The sequence below is a fragment of the Pseudophryne corroboree genome, chromosome 12, assembly GCF_028390025.1.
Source record: "Pseudophryne corroboree isolate aPseCor3 chromosome 12, aPseCor3.hap2, whole genome shotgun sequence".
Taxonomy (NCBI): domain Eukaryota; kingdom Metazoa; phylum Chordata; class Amphibia; order Anura; family Myobatrachidae; genus Pseudophryne; species Pseudophryne corroboree.
In genome coordinates this window covers 67100341-67116168 of record NC_086455.1, presented here as the reverse complement: position 1 = coordinate 67116168, position 15828 = coordinate 67100341, and the positions used below count along the sequence as shown (strand labels likewise).

Here is a 15828-nt window from a genome sequence, read left to right as displayed (position 1 = left end):
AAAATTGTTCCTTGAAAGGGATCAGGGAACCAAGAAGTAACCTCTTTGTGGGGGCACTCTTAATCAACTATTTAATTTAAAACATAACTTTTATTTAGTCAAAAATTAAAAACTAGATATAATATTTGACCTTTTCCATATCCATATCCAAGCATGTCCTGACTCAGTGATAGCATGCCTTAATACATAAGCTGAGACATGAACTGTTGGTATGTGTTTCAGATCAGCATATGCAGGGTCACAGTTTGAAAACACATGTACCTGTATCTAAATTTCAACCATCTTACAAATACATTTCTGTGGTAGAAATTACTTACTATCACCCGAAGGATGTACAGCACAATCCACCTCCTCCTCAGCTGCCCACTCTCCTGGTTGGCTTGGGCTGGGGGAAGGGGGTTGAAAGGGGGTGGGAGGTTGGATGGGGGAAGGGGATTGAAAGGGGATGGGAGGTTGTATGGGGGAAGGAGGTTGTATGGGTGAAGGGTCTTGAAAGGGGTTGGAGGTTGGATGGGTGACGGGGTTTGAGAGGGGTGGTCAGATTGAGGGGGGTTGAGAGGAGGGGTTAGATTGGGAGGAGGAGGAGGAAGAGAAGGATGCGGATTGATGGGGAGCGGGTTGTTGAGGGGGGGAGGGGGTTTGAGAGGTGGAGAAGGAGGAGGATGCGGATTGATGGGGGGTGGGTTGTTAAGAGGGGGAGGAGGGTTCAGAAAAGGACGAGGTGTGATGGGGGTCGGGTTGTTGAGGAGGGGAGGCTTTGTCCACTTCCTCCTGGGCTTCTTTGCTTTGTGTTATGCCTAAAAAGACAGAAAGACACAAATATGTTGATGTATTTGTAATTAAAAAATTGTATTGTAAATGTTTGTGTCATATGGTCCCATTGTATTATTTGTCATGTTCCTTTTTTTAAAATAAAAAGAGCTATTTTGGCTTCAATTTTTTTTTCTTCTTTTCCCTTAACATTTTTTGGCTAATCTAAATTGCACACACGCACACAGGAATGTACTGTGCCACAGGAGTACACGGGAGTTGTGCAGCGGTCCACTGTGCATTGGCCTACCACCTGCCCCTATAGGTTTCCAGCTCCAGCTTGGCCACTTTCATTATACCTAACACATATGTTAAGTGACACTATGCAGGACTATTGCCATTTTAATGGTACGCATTGTGATTATCCTGCTTGCTGGAATTCCTGTATTTATTTATGAAGGACCACACTCCATGCACTGTAAACTTCTCTGTCAAACAAAAGTGGTGTCTGTCTACAGCCTCTGTGGAGACAGCCCACACCCCTACACATGGGCCCTTCCCACTCTGTTCCCCAGTGTGTCCTGCAAGGCCTACCCCCACACAGTCTCTAAGCATACAGTATAGGTCTTATGTGTAATGCTGTTTGCTAATATTTTTCATCATTTAAATGGTAAAATACATACTCACGCAAACAACTGTGTTATTGCGGATTACTCACGTTGGCAGATTTGCTGGCGCAGCACCAGCAATTCAGGCTGATGGCGGTGGAGGTCCGACCACCGCCGCTCTAATTGTACGAGGGTCCACTTAGTACTCTGTGGACCTCTGCGTAGACCACATACTTCCTGGAATTCGGTATGTAGGGTCCCACGTGGCCTACTCGGTAGAGATGAGCGCCTGAAATTTTTCGGGTTTTGTGTTTTGGTTTTGGGTTCGGTTCCGCGGCCGTGTTTTGGGTTCGAACGCGTTTTGGCAGAACCTCACCGAATTATTTTTGTCGGATTCGGGTGTGTTTTGGATTCGGGTGTTTTTTTCCAAAAACACTAAAAAACAGCTTAAATCATAGAATTTGGGGGTCATTTTGATCCCAAAGTATTATTAACCTCAAAAACCATAATTTACACTCATTTTCAGTCTATTCTGAATACCTCACACCTCACAATATTATTTTTAGTCCTAAAATTTGCACCGAGGTCGCTGTGTGAGTAAGATAAGCGACCCTAGTGGCCGACACAAACACCGGGCCCATCTAGGAGTGGCACTGCAGTGTCACGCAGGATGTCCCTTCCAAAAAACCCTCCCCAAACAGCACATGACGCAAAGAAAAAAAGAGGCGCAATGAGGTAGCTGTGTGAGTAAGATTAGCGACCCTAGTGGCCGACACAAACACCGGGCCCATCTAGGAGTGGCACTGCAGTGTCACGCAGGATGGCCCTTCCAAAAAACCCTCCCCAAACAGCACATGACGCAAAGAAAAAAAGAGGCGCAATGAGGTAGCTGACTGTGTGAGTAAGATTAGCGACCCTAGTGGCCGACACAAACACCGGGCACATCTAGGAGTGGCACTGCAGTGTCACGCAGGATGTCCCTTCCAAAAAACCCTCCCCAAACAGCACATGACGCAAAGAAAAAAAGAGGCGCAATGAGGTAGCTGTGTGAGTAAGATTAGCGACCCTAGTGTCCGACACAAACACCGGGCCCATCTAGGAGTGGCACTGCAGTGTCACGCAGGATGTCCCTTCCAAAAAACCCTCCCCAATCAGCACATGATGCAAAGAAAAAGAAAAGAAAAAAGAGGTGCAAGATGGAATTATCCTTGGGCCCTCCCACCCACCCTTATGTTGTATAAACAAAACAGGACATGCACACTTTAACCAACCCATCATTTCAGTGACAGGGTCTGCCACACGACTGTGACTGATATGACGGGTTGGTTTGGACCCCCCCCAAAAAAGAAGCAATTAATCTCTCCTTGCACAAACTGGCTCTACAGAGGCAAGATGTCCACCTCATCTTCACCCTCCGATATATCACCGTGTACATCCCCCTCCTCACAGATTATCAATTCGTCCCCACTGGAATCCACCATCTCAGCTCCCTGTGTACTTTGTGGAGGCAATTGCTGCTGGTCAATGTCTCCGCGGAGGAATTGATTATAATTCATTTTAATGAACATCATCTTCTCCACATTTTCTGGATGTAACCTCGTACGCCGATTGCTGACAAGGTGAGCGGCGGCACTAAACACTCTTTCGGAGTACACACTTGTGGGAGGGCAACTTAGGTAGAATAAAGCCAGTTTGTGCAAGGGCCTCCAAATTGCCTCTTTTTCCTGCCAGTATAAGTACGGACTGTGTGACGTGCCTACTTGGATGCGGTCACTCATATAATCCTCCACCATTCTATCAATGTTGAGAGAATCATATGCAGTGACAGTAGACGACATGTCCGTAATCGTTGTCAGGTCCTTCAGTCCGGACCAGATGTCAGCATCAGCAGTCGCTCCAGACTGCCCTGCATCACCGCCAGCGGGTGGGCTCGGAATTCTGAGCCTTTTCCTCGCACCCCCAGTTGCGGGAGAATGTGAAGGAGGAGATGTTGACAGGTCGCGTTCCGCTTGACTTGACAATTTTGTCACCAGCAGGTCTTTCAACCCCAGCAGACCTGTGTCTGCCGGAAAGAGAGATCCAAGGTAGGCTTTAAATCTAGGATCGAGCACGGTGGCCAAAATGTAGTGCTCTGATTTCAACAGATTGACCACCCGTGAATCCTTGTTAAGCGAATTAAGGGCTGCATCCACAAGTCCCACATGCCTAGCGGAATCGCTCCGTGTTAGCTCCTTCTTCAATGCCTCCAGCTTCTTCTGCAAAAGCCTGATGAGGGGAATGACCTGACTCAGGCTGGCAGTGTCTGAACTGACTTCACGTGTGGCAAGTTCAAAGGGCATCAGAACCTTGCACAACGTTGAAATCATTCTCCACTGCACTTGAGACAGGTGCATTCCATCTCCTATATCGTGCTCAATTGTATAGGCTTGAATGGCCTTTTGCTGCTCCTCCAACCTCTGAAGCATATAGAGGGTTGAATTCCACCTCGTTACCACTTCTTGCTTCAGATGATGGCAGGGCAGGTTCAGTAGTTTTTGGTGGTGCTCCAGTCTTCTGTACGTGGTGCCTGTACGCCGAAAGTGTCCCGCAATTTTTCTGGCCACCGACAGCATCTCTTGCACGCCCCTGTCGTTTTTTAAAAAATTCTGCACCACCAAATTCAAGGTATGTGCAAAACATGGGACGTGCTGGAATTTGCCCATATTTAATGCACACACAATATTGCTGGCGTTGTCCGATGCCACAAATCCACAGGAGAGTCCAATTGGGGTAAGCCATTCCGCGATGATCTTCCTCAGTTGCCGTAAGAGGTTTTCAGCTGTGTGCGTATTCTGGAAAGCGGTGATACAAAGCGTAGCCTGCCTAGGAAAGAGTTGGCGTTTGCGAGATGCTGCTACTGGTGCCGCCGCTGCTGTTCTTGCGGCGGGAGTCCATACATCTACCCAGTGGGCTGTCACAGTCATATAGTCCTGACCCTGCCCTGCTCCACTTGTCCACATGTCCGTGGTTAAGTGGACATTGGGTACAACTGCATTTTTTAGGACACTGGTGAGTCTTTTTCTGACGTCCGTGTACATTCTCGGTATCGCCTGCCTAGAGAAGTGGAACCTAGATGGTATTTGGTAACGGGGGCACACTGCCTCAATAAATTGTCTAGTTCCCTGTGAACTAACGGCGGATACCGGACGCACGTCTAACACCAACATAGTTGTCAAGGACTCAGTTATCCGCTTTGCAGTAGGATGACTGCTGTGATATTTCATCTTCCTCGCAAAGGACTGTTGAACAGTCAATTGCTTACTGGAAGTAGTACAAGTGGGCTTACGACTTCCCCTCTGGGATGACCATCGACTCCCAGCGGCAACAACAGCAGCGCCAGCAGCAGTAGGCGTTACACGCAAGGATGCATCGGAGGAATCCCAGGCAGGAGAGGACTCGTCAGACTTGCCAGTGACATGGCCTGCAGGACTATTGGCATTCCTGGGGAAGGAGGAAATTGACACTGAGGGAGTTGGTGGGGTGGTTTGCGTGAGCTTGGTTACAAGAGGAAGGGATTTACTGGTCAGTGGACTGCTTCCGCTGTCACCCAAAGTTTTTGAACTTGTCACTGACTTATTATGAATGCGCTGCAGGTGACGTATAAGGGAGGATGTTCCGAGGTGGTTAACGTCCTTACCCCTACTTATTACAGCTTGACAAAGGGAACACACGGCTTGACACCTGTTGTCCGCATTTCTGGTGAAATACCTCCACACCGAAGAGCTGATTTTTTTGGTATTTTCACCTGGCATGTCAACGGCCATATTCCTCCCACGGACAACAGGTGTCTCCCCGGGTGCCTGACTTAAACAAACCACCTCACCATCAGAATCCTTCTGGTCAATTTCCTCCCCAGCGCCAGCAACACCCATATCCTCCTCATCCTGGTGTACTTCAACACTGACATCTTCAATCTGACTATCAGGAACTGGACTGCGGGTGCTCCTTCCAGCACTTGCAGGGGGCATGCAAATAGTGGAAGGCGCATGCTCTTCACGTCCAGTGTTGGGAAGGTCAGGCATCGCAACCGACACAATTGGACTCTCCTTGTGGATTTGGGATTTCAAAGAACGCACAGTTCTTTGCGGTGCTTTTGCCAGCTTGAGTCTTTTCAGTTTTCTAGCGAGAGGCTGAGTGCTTCCATCCTCATGTGAAGCTGAACCACTAGCCATGAACATAGGCCAGGGCCTCAGCCGTTCCTTGCCACTCCGTGTGGTAAATGGCATATTGGCAAGTTTACGCTTCTCCTCCGACAATTTTATTTTAGGTTTTGGAGTCCTTTTTTTTCTGATATTTGGTGTTTTGGATTTGACATGCTCTGTACTATGACATTGGGCATCGGCCTTGGCAGACGACGTTGCTGGCATTTCATCGTCTCGGCCATGACTAGTGGCAGCAGCTTCAGCACGAGGTGGAAGTGGATCTTGATCTTTCCCTAATTTTGGAACCTCAACTTTTTTGTTCTCCATATTTTATAGGCAGAACTAAAAGGCACCTCAGGTAAACAATGGAGATGGATGGATTGGATACTAGTATACAATTATGGACGGACTGCCACGGTTAGGTGGTATAAAAAAACCACGGTTAGGTGGTATATATTGTAATACAATTATGGATGGACGGACTGCCTGCCGAGTGCCGACACAGAGGTAGCCACAGCCGTGAACTACCGCACTGTACACTGGTTGATAAAGAGATAGTAGTATACTCGTAACAACTAGTATGACTGACTATGACGGTATAAAGAATGAAAAAAAAACCACGGTTAGGTGGTATATATTGTAATACAATTATGGATGGACGGACTGCCTGCCGAGTTCCGACACAGAGGTAGCCACAGCCGTGAACTACCGCACTGTACACTGGTTGATAAAGAGATAGTAGTATACTCGTAACAACTAGTATGACTGACTATGACGGTATAAAGAATGAAAAAAAAACCACGGTTAGGTGGTATATATTATAATACAATTATGGATGGACGGACTGCCTGCCGACTGCCGACACAGAGGTAGCCACAGCCGTGAACTACCGCACTGTACACTGGTTGATAAAGAGATAGTAGTATACTCGTAACAACTAGTATGACTGACTATGACGGTATAAAGAATGAAAAAAAAACCACGGTTAGGTGGTATATATTATAATAATACAATTATGGATGGACGGACTGCCTGCCGAGTTCCGACACAGAGGTAGCCACAGCCGTGAACTACCGCACTGTACACTGGTTGATAAAGAGATAGTAGTATACTCGTAACAACTAGTATGACTGACTATGACGGTATAAAGAATGAAAAAAAAACCACGGTTAGGTGGTATATATTATAATACAATTATGGATGGACGGACTGCCTGCCGAGTGCCGACACAGAGGTAGCCACAGCCGTGAACTACCGCACTGTACACTGGTTGATAAAGAGATAGTAGTATACTCGTAACAACTAGTATGACTGACTATGACGGTATAAAGAATGAAAAAAAAACCACGGTTAGGTGGTATATATTATAATACAATTATGGATGGACGGACTGCCTGCCGACTGCCGACACAGAGGTAGCCACAGCCATGAACTACCGCACTGTACACTGGTTGATAAAGAGATAGTAGTATACTCGTAACAACTAGTATGACTGACTATGACGGTATAAAGAATGAAAAAAAAACCACGGTTAGGTGGTATATATTATAATACAATTATGGATGGACGGACTGCCTGCCGACTGCCGACACAGAGGTAGCCACAGCCGTGAACTACCGCACTGTACACTGGTTGATAAAGAGATAGTAGTATACTCGTAACAACTAGTATGACACTATGACGGTATAAAGAATGAAAAAAAAACCACGGTTAGGTGGTATATATTATAATAATACAATTATGGATGGACGGACTGCCTGCCGACTGCCGACACAGAGGTAGCCACAGCCGTGAACTACCGCACTGTACACTGGTTGATAAAGAGATAGTAGTATACTCGTAACAACTAGTATGACACTATGACGGTATAAAGAATGAAAAAAAAACCACGGTTAGGTGGTATATATTATAATAATACAATTATGGATGGACGGACTGCCTGCCGACTGCCGACACAGAGGTAGCCACAGCCGTGAACTACCGCACTGTACACTGGTTGATAAAGAGATAGTAGTATACTCGTAACAACTAGTATGACTATGACGACGGTATAAAGAAAGAAAAAAAAATACCACGGTTAGGTGGTATATAATTATACAATTATGGATGGACGGACTGCCTGCCGAGTGCCGACTGCCGACACAGAGGTAGCCACAGCCGTGAACTACCGCACTGTACTGTGTCTGCTGCTAATATAGACTGGTTGATAAAGAGATAGTATACAACAATATACTACTATACTGGTGGTCAGGCACTGGTCACCACTAGTCACACTGGCAGTGGCACTCCTGCAGCAAAAGTGTGCACTGTTTAATTTTAAATTAATATAATATTATGTACTCCTGGCTCCTGCTATAACAACCTGCAGTGCTCCCCAGTCTCCCCCACAATTATTATAAGCTTTTATACATTGATGTGCAGCACACTGGGCTGAGCTGAGTGCACACAGACTGAGTCACACTGTGTGACTGCTGTGTATCGTTTTTTTCAGGCAGAGAACGGATATAGCAGAGAACGGATATATTAAATAAAAGTTAACTTAACAACAACTGCACTGGTCACTGTGGTAAACTCTGTCTGCACAATCTCTCTCTCTCTCTCTCTCTTCTAATCTATTCTAATGGAGAGGACGCCAGCCACGTCCTCTCCCTATCAATCTCAATGCACGTGTGAAAATGGCGGCGACGCGCGGCTCCTTATATAGAATCCGAGTCTCGCGAGAATCCGACAGCGTCATGATGACGTTCGGGCGCGCTCGGGTTAACCGAGCAAGGCGGGAAGATCCGAGTCGCTCGGACCCGTGAAAAAAAAAGTGAAGTTCGTGCGGGTTCGGATTCAAAGAAACCGAACCCGCTCATCTCTACTACTCGGTGGTCTATAATAGCAGTCAGGAGCCGCAGCTCCCTCATACTGAAAGTTGCAGCTCGCATGTTGCCAATGGCGTTTTATCAAGAGGGGCTAATATTTATACTGTGTGCTAAATGTTGATTGGCCAAAATGTGATGGTGTCATCGGTATTGATAAACTTCGACTCTCACACTGCTAAATATCTCACTGCTATACATATATATATAAAACTCACCACATTTGGAAGCCTCATTCAGCTAATCAATCCAGGATTGTAGTATTATTGTGGGTAGATGGGTAGGTTGTTATGAAAAATAAAAGCACAAATTAAATAATAGGCTTGCATGTGAAATGTTAACCGCAAAAAAAACAATGTTAGCATTTCTATGTTAACATCAGAAAAGATTTCTTGGTGAGAAAACAGAAAAAACCTGGACTTCGAAATATATCTGATAAACACAACAATACTGTTGTTCAATGGGCATTTCCAGACCTATCAAGTTCACAGTAAGTTATGTTACTACTCAAAACACATACACATTACCCATTAATATCAACCATGTATTAAAAATGTCTGCAAGAAACATGTCTTCATTTTAGTCCTCCAAGCTAGAGTCACATATGTTAAACCTCACACCATTTAAACTATTAATACTAGAGATGAGCGGGTTCGGTTCCTCGGAATCCGAACCCGCCCGAACTTCATGTTTTTTTACACGGGTCCGAGCGACTCGGATCTTCCCGCCTTGCTCGGTTAACCCGAGTGCGCCCGAACGTCATCATCCCGCTGTCGGATTCTCGCGAGGCTCGGATTCTATCGCGAGACTCGGATTCTATATAAGGAGCCGCGCGTCGCCGCCATTTTCACACATGCATTGAGATTGATAGGGAGAGGACGTGGCTGGCGTCCTCTCCGTTTATAGAGAGTGAGACTAGAGTAGAGAGAGACACAGTAGTAATTTTGGGGAGCATTAGGAGGAGTACTTTAGGAGGAGTACTACTACTTGCTGAAGTGATAGATAGATAGTGTGACTGTATAATGTATATCTGACTTGTGGGGGAGACACTGACAGTGGGGAGCAGTTAGAGTCTGAGAGCAGGACTCAGGAGTACATATAACGTACAGTGCACACTTTTGCTGCCAGAGTGCCACACTGCCATTGTGACCACACTGACCACCAGTATAATATATATTGTGATTGTCTGCTTAGGAGTACTACTTGCAAGTTGCTGATAGTGTGACCAGTGACCTGACCACCAGTTTATAATAATCACCACCAGTTTAATATATATAATATATATATATAATTGTATATAATATATATATAATATTGTCATTAGTACATAATAAATATATATTATATACCTGTCCGGCTGCAGTACTAGTGTGATATTATATATATATATATATTGATTTCATCTCATTATCATCCAGTCTATATTAGCAGCAGACACAGTACGGTAGTCCACGGCTGTAGCTACCTCTGTGTCGGCAGTCGCTGGTCCATCCATAATTGTATACCACCTACCCGTGGTTTTTTTTTTCTTTCTTCTTGATACATACTACTATAGTAGCTTACTGTAGAAGTCTGCGGTGCTGCTGAGCTGACAGTGTCCAGCAGGTCCGTCATCAGTCATTAGTACATAATAAATATATATTATATACCTGTCCGGCTGCAGTACTAGTGTGATATTATATATATATATATTGATTTCATCTCATTATCATCCAGTCTATATTAGCAGCAGACACAGTACGGTAGTCCACGGCTGTAGCTACCTCTGTGTCGGCAGTCGCTGGTCCATCCATAATTGTATACCACCTACCCGTGTTTTTTTTTTCTTTCTTCTTGATACATACTACTATAGTAGCTTACTGTAGCAGTCTGCGGTGCTGCTGAGCTGACAGTGTCCAGCAGGTCCGTCATCAGTCATTAGTACATAATAAATATATATTATATACCTGTCCGGCTGCAGTACTAGTGTGATATTATATATATATATATTGATTTCATCTCATTATCATCCAGTCTATATTAGCAGCAGACACAGTACGGTAGTCCACGGCTGTAGCTACCTCTGTGTCGGCAGTCGCTGGTCCATCCATAATTGTATACCACCTACCCGTGGTTTTTTTTTTTCTTTCTTCTTGATACATACTACTATAGTAACTTACTGTAGCAGTCTGCGGTGCTGCTGAGCTGACAGTGTCCAGCAGGTCCGTCATCAGTCATTAGTACATAATAAATATATATTATATACCTGTCCGGCTGCAGTACTAGTGTGATATTATATATATATATATATTGATTTCATCTCATTATCATCCAGTCTATATTAGCAGCAGACACAGTACGGTAGTCCACGGCTGTAGCTACCTCTGTGTCGGCAGTCGCTGGTCCATCCATAATTGTATACCACCTACCCGTGGTTTTTTTGTTTTCTTTCTTCTTGATACATACTACTATAGTAGCTTACTGTAGCAGTCTGCGGTGCTGCTGAGCTGACAGTGTCCAGCAGGTCCGTCATCAGTCATTAGTACAAAATAAATATATATTATATACCTGTCCAGCTGCAGTACTAGTGTAATATTATATATATATATATATATTGATTTCATCTCATTATCATCCAGTCTATATTAGCAGCAGACACAGTACGGTAGTCCACGGCTGTAGCTACCTCTGTGTCGGCAGTCGCTGGTCCATCCATAATTGTATACCACCTACCCGTGGTTTTTTTTTTCTTTCTTCTTGATACATACTACTATAGTAGCTTACTGTAGCAGTCTGCGGTGCTGCTGAGCTGACAGTGTCCAGCAGGTCCGTCATCAGTCATTAGTACATAATAAATATATATTATATACCTGTCCGGCTGCAGTACTAGTGTGATATTATATATATATATATTGATTTCATCTCATTATCATCCAGTCTATATTAGCAGCAGACACAGTACGGTAGTCCACGGCTGTAGCTACCTCTGTGTCGGCAGTCGCTGGTCCATCCATAATTGTATACCACCTACCCGTGGTTTTTTTTTTTTCTTTCTTCTTGATACATACTACTATAGTAACTTACTGTAGCAGTCTGCGGTGCTGCTGAGCTGACAGTGTCCAGCAGGTCCGTCATCAGTCATTAGTACATAATAAATATATATTATATACCTGTCCGGCTGCAGTACTAGTGTGATATTATATATATATATATATTGATTTCATCTCATTATCATCCAGTCTATATTAGCAGCAGACACAGTACGGTAGTCCACGGCTGTAGCTACCTCTGTGTCGGCAGTCGCTGGTCCATCCATAATTGTATACCACCTACCCGTGGTTTTTTTGTTTTCTTTCTTCTTGATACATACTACTATAGTAGCTTACTGTAGCAGTCTGCGGTGCTGCTGAGCTGACAGTGTCCAGCAGGTCCGTCATCAGTCATTAGTACAAAATAAATATATATTATATACCTGTCCGGCTGCAGTACTAGTGTAATATTATATATATATATATATTGATTTCATCTCATTATCATCCAGTCTATATTAGCAGCAGACACAGTACGGTAGTCCACGGCTGTAGCTACCTCTGTGTCGGCAGTCGCTGGTCCATCCATAATTGTATACCACCTACCCGTGGTTTTTTTTTTCTTTCTTCTTGATACATACTACTATAGTAGCTTACTGTAGCAGTCTGCGGTGCTGCTGAGCTGACAGTGTCCAGCAGGTCCGTCATCAGTCATTAGTACATAATAAATATATATTATATACCTGTCCGGCTGCAGTACTAGTGATATTATATATATATATATTGATTTCATCTCATTATCATCCAGTCTATATTAGCAGCAGACACAGTACGGTAGTCCACGGCTGTAGCTACCTCTGTGTCTTTTAGTTGTGCCTATTAAAATATGAAGAACAAAAATGTTGAGGTTCCAAAATTAGGGAAAGATCAAGATCCACTTCCACCTCGTGCTGAAGCTGCTGCCACTAGTCATGGCCGAGACGATGAAATGCCAGCAACGTCGTCTGCCAAGGCCGATGCCCAATGTCATAGTACAGAGCATGTAAAATCCGAAACACCAAATATCAGTAAAAAAAGGACTCCAAAATCTAAAATAAAATTGTCGGAGGAGAAGCGTAAACTTGCCAATATGCCATTTACCACACGGAGTGGCAAGGAACGGCTGAGGCCCTGGCCTATGTTCATGGCTAGTGGTTCAGCTTCACATGAGGATGGAAGCACTCAGCCTCTCGCTAGAAAACTGAAAAGACTCAAGCTGGCAAAAGCACCGCAAAGAACTGTGCGTTCTTCCAAATCCCAAATCCACAAGGAGAGTCCAATTGTGTCGGTTGCGATGCCTGACCTTCCCAACACTGGACGTGAAGAGCATGCGCCTTCCACCATTTGCACGCCCCCTGCAAGTGCTGGAAGGAGCACCCGCAGTCCAGTTCCTGATAGTCAGATTGAAGATGTCAGTGTTGAAGTACACCAGGATGAGGAGGATATGGGTGTTGCTGGCGCTGGGGAGGAAATTGACAAGGAGGATTCTGATGGTGAGGTGGTTTGTTTAAGTCAGGCACCCGGGGAGACACCTGTTGTCCGTGGGAGGAATAGGGCCGTCGACATGCCTGGTGAAAATACCAAAAAAATCAGCTCTTCGGTGTGGAAGTATTTCACCAGAAATGCGGACAACATTTGTCAAGCCGTGTGTTGCCTTTGTCAAGCTGTAATAAGTAGGGGTAAGGACGTTAACCACCTCGGAACATCCTCCCTTATACGTCACCTGCAGCGCATTCATAATAAGTCAGTGACAAGTTCAAAAACTTTGGGCGACAGCGGAAGCAGTCCACTGACCAGTAAATCCCTTCCTCTTGTAACCAAGCTCACGCAAACCACCCCAGCAACTCCCTGAGTGTCAATTTCCTCCTTCCCCAGGAATGCCAATAGTCCTGCAGGCCATGTCACTGGCAATTCTGACGAGTCCTCTCCTGCCTGGGATTCCTCCGATGCATCCTTGCGTGTAACGCCTACTGCTGCTGGCGCTGCTGTTGTTGCTGCTGGGAGTCGATGGTCATCCCAGAGGGGAAGTCGTACTCGTAAGACCACTTTTACTACTTCCACCAAGCAATTGACTGTCCAACAGTCCTTTGCGAGGAAGATGAAATATCACAGCAGTCATCCTGCTGCAAAGCGGATAACTGAGGCCTTGGCATCCTGGGTGGTGAGAAACGTGGTTCCGGTATCCATCATTACTGCAGAGCCAACTAGAGACTTGTTGGAGGTACTGTGTCCCCGGTACCAAATACCATCTAGGTTCCATTTCTCTAGGCAGGCGATACCGAAAATGTACACAGACCTCAGAAAAAGAGTCACCAGTGTCCTAAAAAATGCAGCTGTACCCAATGTCCACTTAACCACGGACATGTGGACAAGTGGAGCAGGGCAGGGTCAGGACTATATGACTGTGACAGCCCACTGGGTAGATGTATGGACTCCCGCCGCAAGAACAGCAGCGGCGGCACCAGTAGCAGCATCTCGCAAACGCCAACTCTTTCCTAGGCAGGCTACGCTTTGTATCACCGGTTTCCAGAATACGCACACAGCTGAAAACCTCTTACGGCAACTGAGGAAGATCATCGCGGAATGGCTTACCCCAATTGGACTCTCCTGTGGATTTGTGGCATCGGACAACGCCAGCAATATTGTGTGTGCATTAAATATGGGCAAATTCCAGCACGTCCCATGTTTTGCACATACCTTGAATTTGGTGGTGCAGAATTTTTTAAAAAACGAGAGGGGCGTGCAAGAGATGCTGTCGGTGGCCAGAAGAATTGCGGGACACTTTCGGCGTACAGGCACCACGTACAGAAAACTGGAGCACCACCAAAAACGCCTGAACCTGCCCTGCCATCATCTGAAGCAAGAAGTGGTAACGAGGTGGAATTCAACCCTCTATATGCTTCAGAGGTTGGAGGAGCAGCAAAAGGCCATTCAAGCCTATACAATTGAGCACGATATAGGAGGTGGAATGTACCTGTCTCAAGCGCAGTGGAGAATGATTTCAACGTTGTGCAAGGTTCTGCAACCTTTTGAACTTGCCACACGTGAAGTCAGTTCAGACACTGCCAGCCTGAGTCAGGTCATTCCCCTCATCAGGCTTTTGCAGAAGAAGCTGGAGGCATTGAAGGAGGAGCTAAAAGGGAGCGATTCCGCTAGGCATGTGGGACTTGTGGATGCAGCCCTTAATTCGCTTAACAAGGATTCACGGGTGGTCAATCTGTTGAAATCAGAGCACTACATTTTGGCCACCGTGCTCGATCCTAGATTTAAAACCTACCTTGGATCTCTCTTTCCGGCAGACACAAGTCTGCTGGGGTTCAAAGACCTGCTGGTGACAAAATTGTCAAGTCAAGCGGAACGCGACCTATCAACATCTCCTCCTTCACATTCTCCCGCAACTGGGGGTGCGAGGAAAAGGCTCAGAATTCCGAGCCCACCCGCTGGCGGTGATGCAGGGCAGTCTGGAGCGACTGCTGATGCTGACATCTGGTCCGGACTGAAGGACCTGACAACGATTACGGACATGTCGTCTACTGTCACTGCATATGATTCTCTCACCATTGAAAGAATGGTGGAGGATTATATGAGTGACCGCATCCAAGTAGGCACGTCAGACAGTCCGTACTTATACTGGCAGGAAAAAGAGGCAATTTGGAGGCCCTTGCACAAACTGGCTTTATTCTACCTAAGTTGCCCTCCCACAAGTGTGTACTCCCAAAGAGTGTTTAGTGCCGCCGCTCACCTTGTCAGCAATCGGCGTACGAGGTTACTTCCAGAAAATGTGGAGAAGATGATGTTCATTAAAATGAATTATAATCAATTCCTCCGTGGAGACATTGACCAGCAGCAATTGCCTCCACAAAGTACACAGGGAGCTGAGATGGTGGATTCCAGTGGGGACGAATTGATAATCTGTGAGGAGCGGGATGTACACGGTGATATATCGGAGGATGATGATGAGGTGGACATCTTGCCTCTGTAGAGCCAGTTTGTGCAAGGAGAGATTAATTGCTTCTTTTTCGGTGGGGGTCCAAACCAACCCGTCATTTCAGTCACAGTCGTGTGGCAGACCCTGTCACTGAAATGATGGGTTGGTTAAAGTGTGCATGTCCTGTTTATACAACATAAGGGTGGGTGGGAGGGCCCAAGGACAATTCCATCTTGCACCTCTTTTTTCTTTCATTTTTATTTGCGTCATGTGCTGTTTGGGGAGTGTTTTTTGGAAGGGCCATCCTGCGTGACACTGCAGTGCCACTCCTAGATGGGCCCGGTGTTTGTGTCGGCCACTAGGGTCGCTTATCTTACTCACACAGCTACCTCATTGCGCCTCTTTTTTTCTTCTTTGCGTCATGTGCTGTTTGGGGAGTGTTTTTTGGAA

The 15828-nt window shown here is 45.7% G+C and overlaps 1 long non-coding RNA gene across 1 annotated transcript in view; it reads right to left on the bottom strand.

The window, feature by feature from the left end:
- Positions 1 to 323: 323 nt before the first annotated feature.
- LOC134980138 (uncharacterized) overlaps positions 324 to 15828 on the bottom strand; it is a 46162-nt gene continuing 30657 nt past the window's right edge. Inside the window, exons 3-4 of the long non-coding RNA XR_010190337.1 lie at positions 8622 to 8643; positions 324 to 797 (exon numbers count right to left, since the gene is read on the bottom strand). This is a non-coding gene — a long non-coding RNA (uncharacterized LOC134980138). The remainder of the gene's footprint in view (positions 798 to 8621; positions 8644 to 15828) is intronic.